This window comes from Pongo pygmaeus, chromosome X (genome assembly GCF_028885625.2).
Source record: "Pongo pygmaeus isolate AG05252 chromosome X, NHGRI_mPonPyg2-v2.0_pri, whole genome shotgun sequence".
Classification (NCBI taxonomy): domain Eukaryota; kingdom Metazoa; phylum Chordata; class Mammalia; order Primates; family Hominidae; genus Pongo; species Pongo pygmaeus.
Window position 1 is genome coordinate 47710210 of NC_072396.2, and position 18974 is coordinate 47729183.

At 41.1% G+C, this 18974-nt stretch overlaps 1 protein-coding gene across 5 annotated transcripts in view; it reads left to right on the top strand.

Moving 5' to 3' along the window:
- The window catches only part of JADE3 (jade family PHD finger 3), a 150299-nt gene that overhangs the window by 39450 nt on the left and 91875 nt on the right, over nucleotides 1–18974 (top strand). The gene's annotated exons all lie outside the window — the stretch shown is intronic.

Genomic DNA, 18974 nt, shown 5'->3' on the forward strand with positions numbered 1-18974 from the left:
ACAAATGTTAGATGTTAGATCCTTTATTGTTATCCTACAGGTCCCTGAGGCTTTGTTATTTTTTTTCCAATCTTTTTTTCTGTTTAGATTGGCCAGTTTATCTGTCTTCAGGTTGCCTGCCTCCCCCATTCTGCTGTTGTGTTCTTCCAGTTAATTTTTATTTCGGTTGTTTTTCAGTTCTAGAGTTTCCATTTGGTTATCATTATATCTTCTTTTTACTGATATTTTCTATTTTAACATTCTTTCAAGAGTGTTCAGGTTTGGTGATTGCTTGTTTGAGTGTGTGGTGGTGGTGGTGGTTGTTGTTGTTGTTGTTTTAGAAGCAAGATCTTGTTATATTGCCCAGGCTGGACTCAAACTCCTGGGCTCAAGTGATCTGCCCACCTCAGCCTCCTGGGTAGCTGAAACTATAGGTGCAGGCCACCATGCATGGCAATCTGAGCATTTTTAGAATAGCTGCTTTAAAGTCCTTGTTAGATAATTTCAACATTTGTGTCATCTCATTGTTGGCATCTGTTGTCTTTTCTCATGTGAGCTGGCGTTTTCATGGTTCTTTGTATATCGCATAATTTTGGATTTTATCCTGGATGTTTTGGATATTATGTTATGAGACTCTGGATCTTGTTTCAACCCAATGGAGAATGTCGATGTATTTGTTTCAGCAGCAGTTGGTCTGGTTAGGTTCAGACTGCAAGTTCCATCTCAGTTTCTATGGGGTGTAGTTCAAATATCAGTTCAGTATTCAATGGCTTTGCAGTGCTGTTCACCTCTGTCGTGTGTGTGCCACCCACCTGTCAGTCAGGGACCTAAGTGTGTGTTAACTCATTTCTCCAAGTCTTTGATATGCTAATTAGAATCAGATCCACCTGTGAGGAAGTGGAGGCCTTCCCAGGAATTTGTAAGCAACTTTTTGTGAGTTTGTAAGCAACTTTTTGTGAGTTTGTTTTCCTGAGCTCTTCCTTCGTTGTTGTTTCTCTGGTACTTTCTACTTTTCCAGGGCTTTCCTTTTTAGTCCTCCAGTGAGAAACTACACACTTTCACAACACATTGCCTCTAGGGCACAAGGGGCAGGCAAACAGAGAGAAAGAAAGTAAGAAAAATCAATGGGAGGCCAGGTGCGGTGGCTCACGCCTGTAATCCCAGCACTTTGGGAGGCCGAGGCGTACAGATCACTTGAGGTCAGGAGTTTGAGACCAGCCTGGCCAACATCGCGAAACCCTGTCTCTACTGAAAATATAAAATTTAGCCGGGCATGGTGGTGCGTGCCTGTAATCCCAGCTACTCAGGAGGCTGAGGCAGGAGAATCTCTTGAGCCCAGGAGGCAGAGGTGGCAGTGAGCCAAGATCGCTGCACTCCAGCCTGGGTGACAGAGCGAGACTGTCTCAAAAAAAAAAAAAAAAAAAAAGCAATGGGATTTGGCTTTGCCCTTTTGGAGCCATAGTTCCACCAAATGGACAGAAGTTTCTTCTCTCTCTTTCAGAGTTTTAGCTCCTATAGTCTCCCTATGCCAGTTACTTTTTGTTGCTGCTGCCACAGCCTCTACCATGGGATTTTCTAGACATTAGAAAGGGGAGAAAAAGGAGAGAAAAACCCAGGGGATTCCCCACCCCCACCCCGCCCACCACCACCTCACCACTCCAGTTTCTCTGAGCATTAGTAGTTCCCTTTTCCAAAAAAGCACCTTGAACCAGAACATGTGTTCTAACCACAGTGCTCACTTTCAGATTTCATTGTGTTGAGTTCAGGCCAGTGAATACTGGAAGAAAAAAAGTGGTTAAGTCACTGCCAGTTCCGTTGTACTCCGCATTCTGGCATTCTTTCCTGATCGCCTGCTGTTATATACTTTTAAGAGTTCTCTAATAGTTGCCCATATTTTCTTTGCAGATTTTATAGTTGGATTTGGTGAACAGAAAGGTTATGTGTGTGTTTATACCATCTTACTTGGAACCAGAAGTCTTCACTGATATTTTAATGGATGTTTTGGGTTGCTTTCCCTCCCCCTTAAAGTATTTATATCTCTGAAATAATAGTTTCAGATATGTAGTGTTTGGTGCAGTTAGGTGGACAAAAGTTGCTAAGAGTAAGCAGAGGAGCTGCGCTATTGGCTGAATGCATAATGACCCCCTGAAAAACAGAACCACTTCTCTAAAGGCATATGTGGTAATCTCATCTGGAAGCACAGTTCTTTGTCTTTGTGTAGCGTATCATTGACCTCGTTGTTTTCCTTGGCCCTGCCTCTCTGTCGTAGTCTCTTGCTTCTGTCCTGCTGTTTTCCAGTAACCTTTGCCCTGCAGAACTTCATTCCTCAACCCCTTTCTCCTCCTCCCACTCCTGTTTGTCTCTGGCTTTCCCCATACTCTGTCCTTCCTAACATTACAGTCTTGCATTTTATCACCAAATTCTATCTCCCAAGGATAAATGCACTGCTTTGTGACATTTTAGGATGTTAAGTGCTTGCATTTGAAGGATGGAGAAACCTGGAGGGGGGTGGGAATCAGGTTTTGCTCATAGATTAGGGCCCCAACTGTGTCTCTGCAAGGCATTGTGGTGGTCTAGGCAGCTGCTTTTCCAGCATATTGGGGCTTTTTGCCTCACATGGTATTTCTGGTGGGTAACAGAGACCAGGACACATGAAACTCCAGCACAGTCAGGAATGTGGGTCTAGAAAGAAGGTATATTTAAGCCATACTAACCTCATTAACTTGGGAATATTTAAGAGCTTTGTGGGCTGTTTTTTGGTTTTGTTTGGTTTGGTTTTAGTTTTGAAAGTTAATAGAAGAAACTACTAAATAAGTCACTTTTATGAAAGTATTTCCTATTGTTAGTTATGTGGTACAGAATCACTGAAGGAAGGAAATCCTAAACGAGCAAAAACACATGGGCAGAGCACATGTTTTTATGTTGCAGCATGCTTACAGTATTTTTGTGGTATAAATATGCATTCTTTATTTTTTATTTTAATTTTTTTTTTGAGATGGAGTCTCACTTTGTTGCCCAGGCTGGAGTGCAGTGGTGCGATCTCGGCTCACTGCAGCCTCTGCCTCCCGGGTTCAAGCTATTCTCCTACCTCAGCCTCCTGAGTAGCTGGGATTACAGGCGTGCACCACCACAACCAGCCAATTTTTATATTTTTAATAGAGACAAAGTTTCGCCATGTTGGCCAGGCTGGTCTCAAACTCCTGACCTCAAGTGATCTGCCCGCCTTGGCCTCCCAAAGTGCTGGGATTATAGGTGTGAGCCACCACACCCAGCCAGAAATATGCATTCTTTAAAAGCCACAGTGGGCTTCCCAGGTGTCTGTTGAGATCTATCAGGTTCCAGGCATGCAAAGGCTGCTCAACTTATAACCTTCTAGGCATATATTAACTGTGTACAGCAAAGAACCTTACTGGTTTAAAAGGTATGGTACCTTTTTGAAAGAAAATCCTCGGCTATAGCATTTTGTCTCATTTACTCCTATTGAAATCCATTATCTTCTTGGCTGGGAGCAGGGTAGCAGCAGAGAGCTGCTTGAGTTTTTACCTCACTATCTTTATGCCAGACTGGCCCTCCTCATAGAAGTGATACTTGTTTTCCATCGCTAAGACTTTTATTTTTTCTTTTGACAGCAGCCAAAGCAACTAGTTTAAAAGAAAACACATTCATTATTCTTACTCTTCCATTTTATAAAGGAATGTTTATTTCAGTGGGATGTTTCTGTGGAGATCTCTTTAGCTGTGGGAGCAATTTGACTTTGGTACTGGGAGAACAAATAACAAGTCACAGAAACAGTAATTAAACAGGCAATAGTTCTCCAAATAATACTGATTTAATTATGTGCATAAGGTTGATCGGGGTGTGAGAATTAAAGCTAGCTTTATTCAAGGCCAGTATAATTCTTGTGACTCTCTTGCCTATAATAACTATTAGTCCCAATTAAGTGATTTATTCCTTATTGATTGTGAAATATTCCCAGGTAACACAATTCAGATCTGTATTGTGTTCAGACTGTTGCATTATCTTTTAAAGTTTTCCTTGGGATAACTGGGGTGCATTTCCCAGAGCCTGTGAACTAGAATTTAGAAACTGAGAGGTTCCAGTCCAAGGATGATGGAACCTGAGAATTGTAGGGAACTTGGAGATTACCAAATCCAAATTCCTTCCCAGTGCAGGAATCCTTGCCACAGTATCTGTCAGACAGGTGGTTGTCTGACTCTTGACAACTTTATTTTTTACCCCAAAGAATACATATTTTTCCTCCATACAGTTTTGAGGCTACTAAAAAAAATAAGACCAAAAACCTTAATATATTGGTGGTTCTTTATTCCCAAGCCAAAATCTGCCTTTCAGGAACTGTCACCATCATTCCTGGCTCTCCTCTCCATAGTCACACAGAGCAAATCTCCTTTGTCCAAAATATTTAAAGCTATCTGTTTTCCTACTTCCCATTCCCCTTTCTCCCACCCGTGGCCTTTTTGTGTGTGTTTTGTTTTGTTTTGTTTTGTTTTGTTTTGTTTTGTTTTGTTCGAGACAGAGTCTCGCTCTGTTGCCCAGGCTGGAGTGTAGTGGTGCCATCTTGGCTCACTGAAACCTCTGCCTCTCGGGTTCAAGTGATTTTCCTGCCTCAGCCTCCCAAGTAGCTGGGATTAGAGGCGCACACCACCACACCTGGCTAATTTTTGTATTTTTAGTAGAGAAGGGGTTTCACCATGTTGGCCAGGCTGGCCTTGAACTCATGACCTCAAGTGATCCACCTGCCTCGGCCTCCCAAAGTGTTGGGATTACAGGCTGAGCCACCGCGCTTGGCCCCCATGGCCTTTTAAGCTAAAACATTTCTGATTCATGTAACAACTTATTTCAAGGATTTTAATATAATGGAAAAATTCACAGAATAATATGATAAATACTCATATTTTCTACCAGCCAGAATTATCAACAATTAAGATTTTGTAATATCTTTTTTTCTTTTTTTCTTGTTTGTTTATTTTAGAGACAGGGTTTCACTCTGTTGCCCAGGCTGGAGTGCAGTGGCACAATCATGGCTCAGTGCAGCCTCGAACCCCTGGGCTCAAGCCATCCTCCCACCTCAGACTCCCAAGTAGTTGGTACTGCAGGTGTACATCACTATTCCCAGCTACTTTCTTCTTTCCCTTCCTTCCCTTCCTTTCTTTTCTTTCCTTTCTTTCCTTTCTTTCTTTCCTTCCTTCCTTCCTTTTTTCTTTCTTTTTTCTTTTCTTTCTTTTCTTTCCTTTTCCTTTTCCCTTTTGTTTTCTCCCCTTCCCCTACCCCTCCCCTCCCCTTTCCTTTCTTTTTTCTTTTCTTTTCTTCTTTCTTTTCTTTCTCAGGATCTCTGTTGCCCAGGCTGGAGTGCAGTGGCATGATCTCGGCTCACTGAAACGGCGCCTCCCGGGCTCCAGTGAGCCTCCCACCTCAGCCTCCTGAGTAGCTGGGACCACAGGTGTGCACCACCACGTCCAGCTAATTTTTTTTAAATTTTTGGTAGAAATGAGGTTTCTCCATGTTGCCAAGGCTGATCTCAAACTCCTGAGCTCAAGCAATCCACCTGCCTCAGCCTCCCAAAGTGCCGGGATTATAGGCATGAGCCACCATGCCCAGCCTTAATTTCTTTTTTGTAGAAACGGGGTCTTACTCTGTGCCCAGGCTGGTCTTGAACTCCTGGGCTCAAGTGATCCTCCAGCCTTGGCATCCCAAAATGTTGGGATTATAGGCGTGAGCCCAGCCTTTTTTTTTTTTTTTTTTTTTTTAAATAAAGGGACTAAAACATTACAGAAATGCTTATTTCTCCTTTGGTCACCTCTTCTAATGTCATCCTCCTCCCTCCTCAGTTTCAGATAGAGTAGATAGATAGATAGATAGATAGATAGATAGATAGATAGATAGATAGATAGATAGATATAAATGATATATAGATTTGTTTTGGATCTATGTTTTAATTTACATAAATGGTGGTATTATGAATGTGTCTGTTTTTTCTACACAGGAAAATGTCTTAGCTCTTTTCATATGTTTTCTATTAATCTTTGCATAGTATATATTATATTATTATATGTCACATAATGTTTTTGGCTGTCTGCCATTTGGGTATATGGTAGGATTGTAGTTCCTATCCCTTTTGAGGTTAGGCGTGGCCCTGTGACTTGTTTTGGTCATTGAAATGTCAGTAAAAGTAATGAATGCACTTCCAAATGGAAATTTTAAGAGCTAATATGAGATTTGCCACATTCCATTCCCCTGGCCGGTAGAGATGGAGCTTCTGACAGCTTGGGTCGAGAATAACTACAATAAGCTCTCCTACCAACTCACTTTAAACATGTAGCATATGGAATAAACAGACTTTGGTTGTGCTAAGCCCCTCAGATTTTAGGTTCCTTTTGTTACCTTGGCAAACTTAGTCCATCCTGATTGATTAGAGACCCACTTCATTGTTTTTAACTGCTGCAAAGTATTCCAGAGTATGAATGAATCTTATTCTGTCTAGCCGTTCTATTGATGGAAACTTAACTACTTTCTGAATTTTGCTTTTATAAACAGTTCTATGTTGATCATTGTGCAAATTTGTGAGAGTTTCTCCAGATATGTGTTTAGAAATAGGATTGCTGGGTCATAGGGTTTGGATATTTTCAGTTTTATAGGATTCTGTCTTTGCTTTCCCAGGTGGCTACACCATCTCTCACCCTTTCAATGGTCATTTATGTGATATGATCCCCAAACTTTTTCTAGTCTTGGTTCCCCTCTCTGGATGCACTTTCATTGGTCACCATTTATGGTACTCAGATTGGAACATAGTTGTCCAGTTGTTGTCCAGCTGAGGTAGACATTATGTTTCTGAATTCAGCCTGAATTTAGTAGCCGCATCACTAAACTGTGGTGTTTACTGACATCAAAAGCTGAACTGCTATCATCCTGTATTTGGGAAACAATTTAATTGCAGTGACTTTACATATGTTCTAGTTAAATTTCATCCTGTTTTTGCTTATTAGCTTTTGAATTCTCCTGTTTCCTTTGATGAATGTTATCCCTCTTAGGGTCAATAACCCTAAATTCATCTATGTTACTCATCAAAGTTTTGATCAAGATAGGGCCAACGGCATAGCTCTGTGTCCCACCAGAAGACTCCTACCTTCAGGATTACCTGCCTGCAGCCTGCATTTTTTTTAATCTATCAGCAGGAAAATCCTGTCAGCTACCTTCACGTATTACTGTACCTATAAACAATTTTCTCAATAAATGAGTGACTGGAACAGAAAGGAGCCTAAAGTAAGTTGGGTGTGTCATGTTCTTAGAGAGCCTATGCTGGCTGCTAGTGACTGTTTTCTTTTTCAAGTGCTTATCCAGCCAATGCTTTATTAATGTGGTTTAGAATCTAGTTTGAAGTGATATTCAAGCTTTTTATTTGTAATAATTATATCTATCCCCCTTGAAAATAAGGGAGATTTTTGTCTCTCTGTAGCCTATTGGGAGATCTGGTTTGAGTTTCCACAAATAAAGTAGTTTTTGGGATAATGACCAGCCAGGATGCTTGTGCTCTACTTCCCAGCCAGGGCATCTTTTCTCCCTGAACAATAACCAACCCTTTTTGTAATTTAAGGAACTGTAAGGACTCCTAGGCCAGTAGCTTGGGACATCACAAGTTAGGCTTGCTGGTAGTCTTTCTCTTGTTCTTTAGGACCAACCACATGCCTAATTCCAGTTACTATTTTTCTATAAGGATTCTTAGTTATACATCTCAGAGTCCTGACTTAAATTAGCCTAAGTAACAGAAGGAGGGTTTACTGGAAAATGAAGTCCACAGGCTGCTGCCTTTAGGAATGGCAACATCCAGGCTGTTATTGCAGCCCCAAATCTCCTTTTCTCACCTGTGCGTTCCTGTGATTTAGTTTCACTCTCAGGCAGACTGTATCTGTAGCAATGCAGTGCCTCTTTCCCAATACTTTTGTCAAAACACTTGGCTGACTTGTGGACCTAGCCTAGGCCATGTGCCTTAGACACAGGCGGTGTGTAGTGTTGGGGAAGGAGAGTGAGCCCTGATTCATTCTTCATTCATATGTTTGATGAGTGCCCAGTATGTACCAGGCACCGTGTTGGGCTCTGAGGTTATCACAGTGAACAACACAGGCATGGTCTCTGCCCTCTTGGAGTGTCGATGTGTAAGGAAATGGACTTTAATGTGCCCACAGTGATAAAGGAGAAGTTACTTGGTGCTGGGAAGCAAATGACATGGGTCCCTACCTACTCTGGGGTGGGGGACAGAGGGCTATCCTGAGGAAATGTTGTTTGGATTGAAATCTGCCATGTGAAGTAGGATAGGGTGATGATGAGCAGTCCAGAGTAGGGGGTAGGATAGTATTGGAGGTAGAAAAGAACATACTCCAGGCACTGAAAAGAATACAGGATGTTGGGACCACAGAGACTGAAGGGGCAGAGTATCACAGGTAGGACTGGAAAAGTAGATTGGCACCACCTCTGACAGAGCTGCATGGTTTGCAGGATATTTAAAAGCCATACAACGTTTAAAGCAGGGAACCAAAGTGATTAATAGCCCTGGTCCATATGGGTAACTCACTTTCTGAGATACAGCTTAGTCTCATTAATTTACCAAGCTCACTTACTTGGTTGGCATTTAAATCTATGGACACCACAATATCTATCGTGTTCAAACTGGGCTCAGGCATTGCCTCTCCCAGGAAGCAGGCCTCATTACTCCTTCCTTCTTGCCACTGGAAAAGGATGGGAGTTCCTCTGTTCCTGTTCCCTTAGTCCCCTGCTCAGAGTACTGTCACAGTTTTGTTTACCTCATCCAGGTCTGGGCAGAATATGTAGGTGCCCAGCCAAGCTAATGATTGGCATCTGTGCAAAAAAAAAAAAAAAAAAAAAAAAAGTTATAATAGCAGACCTGACTTTGAAAAGGCCTGCTTACAAGGTTGACTCTGGGCTGGCGAATAAGAACTTTATTTTGGGGAGGGTTCTTGACCTTCCCAGAACAAATAAGGGTGGCTCATTGTGCCAGAATTGTTTATACAAGTAATATGGTTTATACTGAATACCTGCTTTATTTCTTGAAGTCTAAAATTTTGGTCTGTACCAGTCAGAGGGTGCCCATGTGACCAGTCCTCAATAAAAACCCTGGGGCACTGAGTCTCTAGTGGGCTTCCCTAGTAGACAACATTTCACATGTATCATCGCAACTTGTTGCTAGGGAAATTGTGTTCTGTGTATGCACTAGGAGAGGACTCTTAGTAGCTTGTGCCTTCTCTCCCCTGCACTGCATCCCATGAGCCTTTTCCCTTTGCTAATTTTGCTTTGTATCCTTTCAGTGTAATAAATCATAGCCATGAGTATGATTATATGCTGAATCCTGTGAGTCTTCCTTGTGAATCACTGAACCTACGGATGATCTTGGGAACCCCTTACACAGCACCCTTGCAAAAACCATTATTTGTTCAATGCATATTTGAAGGAGAGAGTGAGCCTGGTAAGGAACCAGAGCAGAGAGAGAGGTTCTCTGATGGTGGCAGTAACTCTCCTATTGAGCAGTCAGATTTCACCCTAAACTCGCACTCTCCACTCTACTAAACCACAGTTCTGCAGGGGCCTAAAAGTGAGTTCACTGTGAGCACTGGGAAGCAACAGAAGGGTTTTACACCAAGTGTCATAATCAGGTTTGCATTTTGGAAAGAATAAATGCCCCAGAAGCAGGAAAATTTGTGAGGGGAGTTTGCTTTATCAAATTAAAACTTACTACAAAGCCATTATAATAAAAATAATATGATAATGGACTAGATATTTGGTGTATTATCCAGATTTTCCAAATTCCAGCCTAAGTTCCTTCATCAGATCTTTATTGAGTTCTTTGATGGGCCCTGTGAGAGTGAACATGTGAGACTTAGTTCCTCCTTGGCTATACTTCTGAGACAGGTCATGCAAAAACAAGCATCATTTATACTGTCTACAACGGAACGCTCTGAACTTGTTTTTAGGTGGTTGTGATGCTATCAGTTGTCAAAGTAGTTATGTGGGGTTCTGAATTCAGAACTTGATAAAAACAGTAAATGAACAAAGGACTTTTTACCAGTCTCCTGTGAATTGCTGATATTTCAAATCGTTGCATATTAATAGCTTAGGGGTAGTTTTAATTTTTATAGTTTTTCAGTTGGTAAAAATGAAATATTTCTGTTTCCACAGTCTGCCACCATTGTTGTGTCCTTCTTTGTCAGGAGTGGTGTTTCCTAAGGGAAAACTTAATTAGACTGTGCAATAATTTTCTTTGGGAAATAGAGAAAGCTGGTTATGTAAAATACACTGGACGAAAGATCTTATGAAAAACCTTTGAAGGAGGGAAACATCCTGTACTGAGGGAACTGAGGTGGGATGATGGAGTTTTGGTGTCCCTGTTTTGCATTTCTAACAGTAAGCTTGAAAGCACAGGATCTTCTGACCATTGAAGCTGAAATTATGTATGCAGTGTTTCTCATGAAATAACATTTACCATAAAAAAGACTGCATTTATACTTGGGTAATTCTAAAAATTTCTAGGCAGAAAATTCTAAAACCGTTAATGCAAAAAATTCACAAGCTCAAGACCCACACGAGCACACAAAAGCATTACATTGATTACATGTCTGTATATTGGCCAATCCCTGAAATGGTGTCTCAGAAGGATTAAAATTGAGCCTCTGTTCTGAGCATGTGGCTTCGGCTGTGGCCTGGGAGAGTGCCAGTTATTCGAAGCACCTGCGCCTCCTCACAGGGTCTTGTTGTGGCTGCCCAGAAAGATGGAGGAAAACTGCCTCACCACTCTAGTCACATATGCAGGGGTAGGAATCCTGCCTCTTAGGCTTCTCCTGCTCTGACTGACAAGAGACCCAGAGATGATAGTTTAGCCATCTGGTTGCAACTCTGGGGCAGAAAAAGCAGAAACTAGAATAAAATCAAATATATCCTGCTCCCACTGACACCAAGCCCACACTGATAGTAATAATCAGAATACTTTTTTGTCAACAGCCTCCTCTTGTGTTAAACAACATTCTGGAATCCTGGTTCGCTGTGTACAAATGGCACATGAAAAGAGGGTGCTCAGATCTGATCTAGAAATTTGAGATGTAGGTAGAGAGACCTAATACTCCACTGGGGACCCACAGGCCAATGAACCTTAAGTCTGGTAAGTGGAATACAACTCCTAAAGGAAACTAGGTGTTTCGAATTGAGGGGAAAAAAAATGTATTTATAAGCGAGGCTTTATGTATTTCTTAATATATGTCCTTAAAAGTTCATAGGAATTAAACTTCTCTAGAATATGTGAGGGCTTTGGAGACTAAGAGAAGCAAAGGAAGGAAGTTTTTATTTTTTGCTTGTTTTTGTTCATGAGCCAAATCCTGCAGTATTAGATTGAACCATATGAAATTGCTGATACGCAAACATTTTGACTTGCAACAATGGCAGTTTCATATGGTTCAATCTAATATAAACTTTTTTTTTTTTTTTTTGGAGAAAGAGTCTTGCCCTGTCTCCCAGGCTGAAGTGCACTGGCTCAGTCTCTGCTCACTGCAACCTCCGCCTCCCAGGTTCAAACGATTCTCCTGCCTAAGCCTCCCAAGTAGCTGGGATTATGCGCGCCTGCCGCCACGCCCAGCTAATTTTTGTATTTTTAGTAGAGACGGGGTTCCACCATGTTGGCCAGGCTGGTCTCGAACTCCTGACCTTGTGGTCCACCCACCTCGGCTTCCCAAAGTGCTGGGATTACAGGGGTGCTCTGATGTGTTACTCTGACATTCCAGTTAAATAGTTAACCACTGGTTGCAGGTGCCACGCTTATCTCTGGACAGGGGAGGTACCTTATGGCTGCCTTGGCATAAGACAGGATTAGAAACTTCCACATAGAGTGACATTTGCTACTTGTATGGCTGCTGTTATGTACTTCTTTTGGGTCAAGTTCTTGACCCATCTGTGATCTTGGCATTAGCTACAGTGCCTTCCTCTGTGGATCCCAGCAGTAATGCCTACTTTGGAAAATTAGTACCCAAAGTGATTTAGTGTAGTAGGACTGAGGTTTGTGATGAAATTTCCACTCTACAGTTAATCATTAAAAGCTGTGTTTCAAATTCTGTCAGTTAACTATTGCTATATAATGACCACTTCAAAAGTTAGTGGCTTAAAATAGTAATTACTTAGTTCATTCTATGGGTCAGTCATTTGGGCTGGGTTCAGCTGAGCAGTTCTGCTGTTCTCAGCTGGTCTCCCCTTATGCCTATGGTTAACTACAGGTCAGCAGGGAGCTCTGCTTTTGAAGTCCAATGGCTGTCAACTGGGGCAGTGGTAGGAGTTAGGAGCACAGAGCTATGCATCTCTCATCCTGCAGCAGGCTAGCCCAGACTTGTTCTCATGGTAGTTGGTCAGGTTTCTAAGAGTGAGTAGAAGCAGCAAGGCCTCTTGAGGCCTAGGCTCTGAACTGGCACACCATCACCTCATACTGTACTCAATTGCCCTAAGCAAGCCACAAAGCCAGTCCAGATTCAAGTAGCATCCATAAGGAAAGGGCATGGATAAAGAATTGGGGCCATTTTTGCTGTCACACAGATACAAATTACTCTTTTTTAAGGCATCAGTCTACTCCTATAACATTTAAAAACGCATGTGTTCTATGTATTTGGAATTAAAGACTGACCAGAAGCAAATAGGAAAGTATTAAAATTATTCACATGTCATGACCCTGATGACGGTCCTCTTGTGAAGCTAAATTGTTTTGAAGCTTGGATGCTCTGAGGCCTGGATGTATATCACATTTTAAATCAGTCATTAATCCTGGATCCTTGCAATAAAATGATGTGAAACCCGTAAATGAAGGTTTAAAACACAGCTGCAAATTTTTTTATTCTCTTCTCCTCGGGAGGCAGGATCCTTCCACTTAAATCTGGGTGAGCTTGTGACTACTTCAATACAATAGAGTATGAGACTTCTGAGGCTAAATCATAAAAGGCAATCTGCCTTGTTCATTGGAACACTCATACTAGGACTCCTGAGCTGCCATGTAAGAAGTTTGACTATTGAGAAGCCACCTATGCCAGAGAGGCCTTAGGTAGGCACTCTGGAGGTTGTTTCTGCTAAGCCCAGCCATCCCAGTCAAAGATGCCAGATGAGTGAAGATGTCTCCAGATGATCCAGCTGTTTGAATCTTCCCAACTGAGGTCCTATACATTGTGGAGTAGAAAAAAGTCATCACTGCTGTGCCTATCTGAATTCTTGACCCACAAAATTCATGAAGTGATAAAGTGGTGGTGGTTTTATGCCACTAAATTTTGCGGTTGTTTGTTGCACAACAGTCAGTAACTGGAACAGCATAAGTGAATGGTCATGGGTGTGTTCCAATAAAAGTTTATGGACACTGAAATATGAATTTCACATAATTTTTATGTGTCACAAAATATTTTTTAAATTGTTTTCAACCATTTAGAAAGGTAAAAACCATTCTTAGCCTCCAGGCCATACTAAAAATAAGCAGTATGCTAGATTTGGCCCATGGGCTGTAGTTTGCTGACCCCGATCTAAAAGGTTGTGTAATAGTCATAAAATTTAAACTTGAGGGCTTCTCGTCAAGATGACTCTGATTTCATACTTTAAACTCATATCTCCTTTCTTTAAAAGTGATAATAAAGTAAAAAATTAGACATATCTGCGGTCAAGAAAGTATAAATCTCTGGACCAGAAACAGATCAGACAATAAGTGAGGATTATTAGTTACAGGCCTATAGTTATGGACATTCTGGACTCTTAGGTCCAGAAAAAGGTAGAGATGGCTGGGAATTGTATTTCTGTAGATAATGGGATTAAAACATTCAACGAATGGAGGAAATGATCCCTGACTGTTAAGTCGGAGATTGCCCATGAACAGAGACAGTAAAAAGATGTTGCTTCTGTTCAGAGTGGCAGGCAGGAGAGCAGAGAGAGACTTAGGACCAGGGACAAATGTATTATTGGCTCACTGTCTAAATCTGGAAGATTTTCAAAGAGATAAAGGAAGAATAACATCCATTACAAAATTTTTAAAGTCCAGTCCATACCTGGTAGGAACTCATTCTCGGAGATTTGATAATATTAGTGGTTAAAAATACTTTAAGTTAGTGATGATACTATACACAGGCCACTCTGAGAGCATACTGCTGTTGATTGTCAAAGTGTGGGTGAGTCATAGTAGGGGAGGCATCCTAGAAGAGATTTGCTGTGCCTTATAAGGATAAGGCTCGTGTTTGCTGAGCCTTATAAGAATTAGTTTATATGTTTTAAAAGTGAGGAAGCAAGAAGAGGGCCCTCCTGGGAGAAGGGATGGTATAAAGCCTAGAGGTAGGAACTGCAGAGGTTCAGCATTGTTTGAGTGTAAAACTGGGGCAGAATGTGGTGAGGGATAAAGCTGCGGAAGTAGACATGGCTTGATTGTGGAGGGCTGTGTTGGCCTTGATGAGGACCTTAATAAAGATCCTAGGAGCAAAGGGAAGCCATTGAAGTCTCGACTGTGGAGGCACATGATCCAATTTGTGTTTTAGATAGGTCTCTGGCAGCTGGGTGGAGGGTAAGTTTGGGGACAACAACATTAGGACTTTTAAAGCCAGTTAGGAAACTGCTCTTGCATTCTAGGTTTGAGGAAATAGATAGGTCCTAAACTAAGAAAATGACAGCTGAGATGGGAAAGGAACATTGATTTGGAAGATTATTTCAGAGGTTAACTGACAGGGCTTAATAATTGATTGGATGTTCCAGGGTAAGATATAGGAAAAGAGTTCAGAGATTTTTCTAGATTTTGTGATGGCATAGAGGAAGTTGCCAACTGAGACCAGTTAGAAGGGAGGAAGAACTAGTGGAAAAGAGAACATAGTTTCCTCAGTGTTGATCGTCTTCCAGGTTGATGTATCTGGTTGTCAGGACTTTTTTCTTTTTGTTGATGTATCTTTTCTATTCTTTCTTCCTTCCTTCTTTGCTTTGCTTTTCCCTCCTACCTTCCTGTCTCTTTCACCTTTCCTTTCTATCTCCAGCTCTGGACCAGAGGACCTTGTTTTGGGAGCCATAAGCATGTGGGTAGGGCACTTCAGGGAACCACCATCACCTACAAGATGGTTAGAGGAAGAAAAAAAGTATGTTAGCAACACAGGGAACTTGAAAAAAGCTTCTGGAAGCCAAAAGAGTAGTTTCAAGAAGGACAGAGTGATCAGCATGTCAAATGCAGCATACAGATACTTAAAGATGAGGGTTGGGAAGTATGCACACTTTTCCAAGAATTCTGGTGAGATAGAAGCAATTAAGGAGCGATTGAGAGTAAGGAAGGAGTTACAGACTGTAAACTACTTTTTGAGGAGTTTGCAAGAGAAGGCAAAGAAAGAAAGTGGATATTAGCTAGAGAAAAATGAAGTAGAGTCAAGAGATGGTTTGGGAATAAAGGTAGAGAGGTTGGAACCTGTTAACAGAAAGAAATCCAGTATAAAGGCAGAATTTGGAAGTTAAAAGACAGATTTTTTCTGTTCATAGAAAATCATCCGTATGTTTAGAGCTGTCTAGACATTAGAATGAATTGCTTGTTAGATAGTGAGCTCCTGGTCACTGGAGTAGTCAAGCAGAGCTTAGCTGTTTTCTGGTCAACTGTGTAGAAAGATATATTGGTGAGTGCCTTCAGGAGTTTTAGCCTGTGTTCAATTCCTAACAGTTTTCCCAAAGTTGCTTTAAGCATTATAAGTTAATGAGTTATTCTGTGGATCTGCCTTGCCTGGCAGCTCTCTAGAGATTTGTGGAATCACTAGACCAAGTTAATTTATTTGCCTTTGATCTTGAAGGATGAAATTAAACTGCAGATTTTCAGATAACAAAATATTGAGGCTTAGGGTCCAGGAAAGTTTCATCACATTGAACAATCAATCATGCTCTAGGCTCACAGGTATTTTTTTTTGACAAGATGGTCACTTTCCACACACAGCAACAGAGTCTTTATTTCAAAATTTTGAGTTTAATTTTTTATCTGTCCATTTTTGAAAATGGTGTTAACTCAGAATAATTAAAATAGGGCTAAGACAATAGGAGAAATGAATAGAAAGGAAAAACCTGCTTTCTTCTGTGTTTCATGTTCCTATCTGGATGTTTTTGGTTTTCTAGGGCCAAGGGGAGGTAATTAGGTTCCATCCATGACTTAGATCTTTTAGTGATCTCTTTCGTTAGCATTTAAAACAATTCAGGGGTAACTTGTTGTTTTGTCTCAAATGACTCAGGTACTATCTGTATCCAAATCTGGCTTCCTGGGGCGGGTACTGGAGCATGAACAGCAAAAATGACTGAACTCAACTAATTCTCAGAAAGCCATATTTTAGTCAGTACTTTCCAGCTTTCTCACTCATCATTGCTTTTACAGAACTAACAAGTGTTGTAACTAACTGATTAGCCTTTTATTTCTTCTTGAGTTACACATTTTAAATTCTGTTAACCTTTCAGAATGCTAATAAGTAGTGAAATGACTAAAATCTAGGCAGGGAGACTAGAAAATGCAAGGACTGAGAAAACAGCTCCCCTCTCCCAAAGCAAAACCAGGAATACCAGGTGTGGTGAATATTTATCTTTTGAGGAAAAATAGATATACTTCCTTGTTACAAAGTGACTTGCTTTCTTCTGGGCCCACAGATAGGGGGTCAGCCTCCCAATTATCCCCAGGCTTGTAAGTTTTACCCGTTTCTTAGCCTGTTTGTTTCCTTGCTCTGGAAGAGTACAGTAAGTGAAAATCTCACAAAATGATAGGTTGATTCTTTCTCTTTCTCAAATTTAATACTTTCCAGATATGTAGGAACATTAATAAACTGCTCTTTTTATCATATACTTGCTTTTTTAATAGTTAATTTTTAAATTTTGAGTTAATTTTTTATTTTGAGTTAAGAGATTTTGAGATAATAAATTTAGACAGGAGTTGCAAAAATAGTGCAGAGAGCAAACTTCCCATTCCAGACAGGATGGAGTAGATACATTTCAGTCTATTCCAATTCAAAGTAATGATACAGTGAGTTTAAAGGTAAATGGAAAATTAACCAGGTGCAGTAGTGCACACCTGTAGTCCTAGCTACCTGGGAGGCTGAGGCAGGAGGATTGCTTGAGCCCAGGAATTGGAGGTTATGGTGAGCTACGATTATGCGACTGCACTCCAGCCTGTGTGACAGAGCAAGACCGTATCTCAAAATAAAAAGTAAATGGATGGAAAAAAATATCATGCAAACACCAATCAACAGAAAACTAGAGTGGCTATACTAATATCAGATAATTAGATATCACAGCAAAGAAAATTACCAGGGACTAAAAGAATGATACAAAGGGTCGATCCACCAAGAAGGCATAGCAATTTTAAATGTGTATGCACCACATAACAGAGCTTCAAAGAACACAAAGCAAAACCCAACAGACCTGAATTGAGAAGTAGACAAACCCAAACCCACAATTATGCTTGAGAATGTTAATACCCCTCTTTCAGTAATTGATAGAACCAGTAGACAGAAAATCAGCAAAGATATAGAAGAAATAACACCACCAATCAACCAGATTTAGTTGACATTTATAGAATGCTTCACCCAACAACAGCGTAATATACTTACTTTTCAAGTGCACAAGCAACATTCATCAAGATCGACTACATCCCAGGTCATAAAACAAACTTCAAAAAATGGAAAAGAAGTGAAATCATATAGAGTATATTCTCAGACCATAATAGAACCAAAGTAGAAATCAAAAACAGAAAGATGGCTGGGCGTGGTGGCTCACGCCTCTAATCCTAGCACTTTGGGAGGCCAAGGCGGACAGATCACTTGAGGTCAGGAGTTCGAGACCAGCCTAGCCAACATGGTGAAACCCCCTCTCTACTAAAAATACAAAAATCAGCTGGGCATGGTGGCACATGCCTGTAATCCCAGCTGCTCAGGAGGCTGAGGCACGAGAATTGCTTTAACCCAGGAGGCAGAGGTTGCAGTCAGCTGAGATCGTGCCACTGCACTCCAGCCTGAGCAACAGAGCGAGACTCTGTCTCAAAAAAGGAAAAAAACAAAACAAAACAGAAAGACTACAAGAAGTTCTCCAAACACTTGGAAACTAAGCATCACACTTCTCATCAGTACAGTGGCTTGAATGCCTGAATGTAGATGAAAATTTAGCATATCAAAACTCGTGGCAGGGCGCAGTGGCTCACGCCTGTAATCCCAGCACTTTGGGAGGCCGAGGCGGACAGATCACCTGAGGTCAGGAGTTCAAGACCAGCCTGGCCAACATGGCGAAACCCTGTCTCTACTTAAAATACAAAAATTAGGTGGGTGTGGTGGCAGGCACCTGTAATTCCAGCTACTCAGGAGGCTGAGGCACAAGAATTGCTCGAACCCGGGAGGCAGAGGTTGCAGTGAGCCAAGATCGCTCCACTGCACTCCAGCCTGGGTGACAAGAGCGAAACTCCATCTCAAAAAGAAAAACTTGTGGGGCGTAACATAAATGAGTGCTAAGAAGGAAATTTAGAGCACTGAATGCTTATATGAGGAAAAGATGAAAGGTCTCAAATGAATAATCTAAGCTCCCACTTTAACTAGAAAAAGAAGAGCAAGATAAACCCAAAGTAAGTGAAGGAAGGAAATAATAAAAGAACAAAAGTCAATGTAATCAAAAACAGAAAAAGCAATCCATCTAAAAACTGGTTCTTCCAAAAGAGAGATTCTGACTTAATTGGTAATGGGTGCAATTTGGACATTGGGATTTTTGTAAGTTCTCCATATGATTCCCATCTGTAATGGGAGTTGAGAACCTCTGCTCGGGAGGCCACATACATTTTTTGGGGATTTAACTTGTATTGGCATTTATCTGCCAGACCCTTTGATTTCTCCCCAGAGAAATTTGTTGCCATTTCATTTTCCCTCATTTTTTGTTGCCTTCAAAGTCAGTACTGACTTGTATGTTAACTTCCATGTCTGACTGCTCCTTTGCCATGG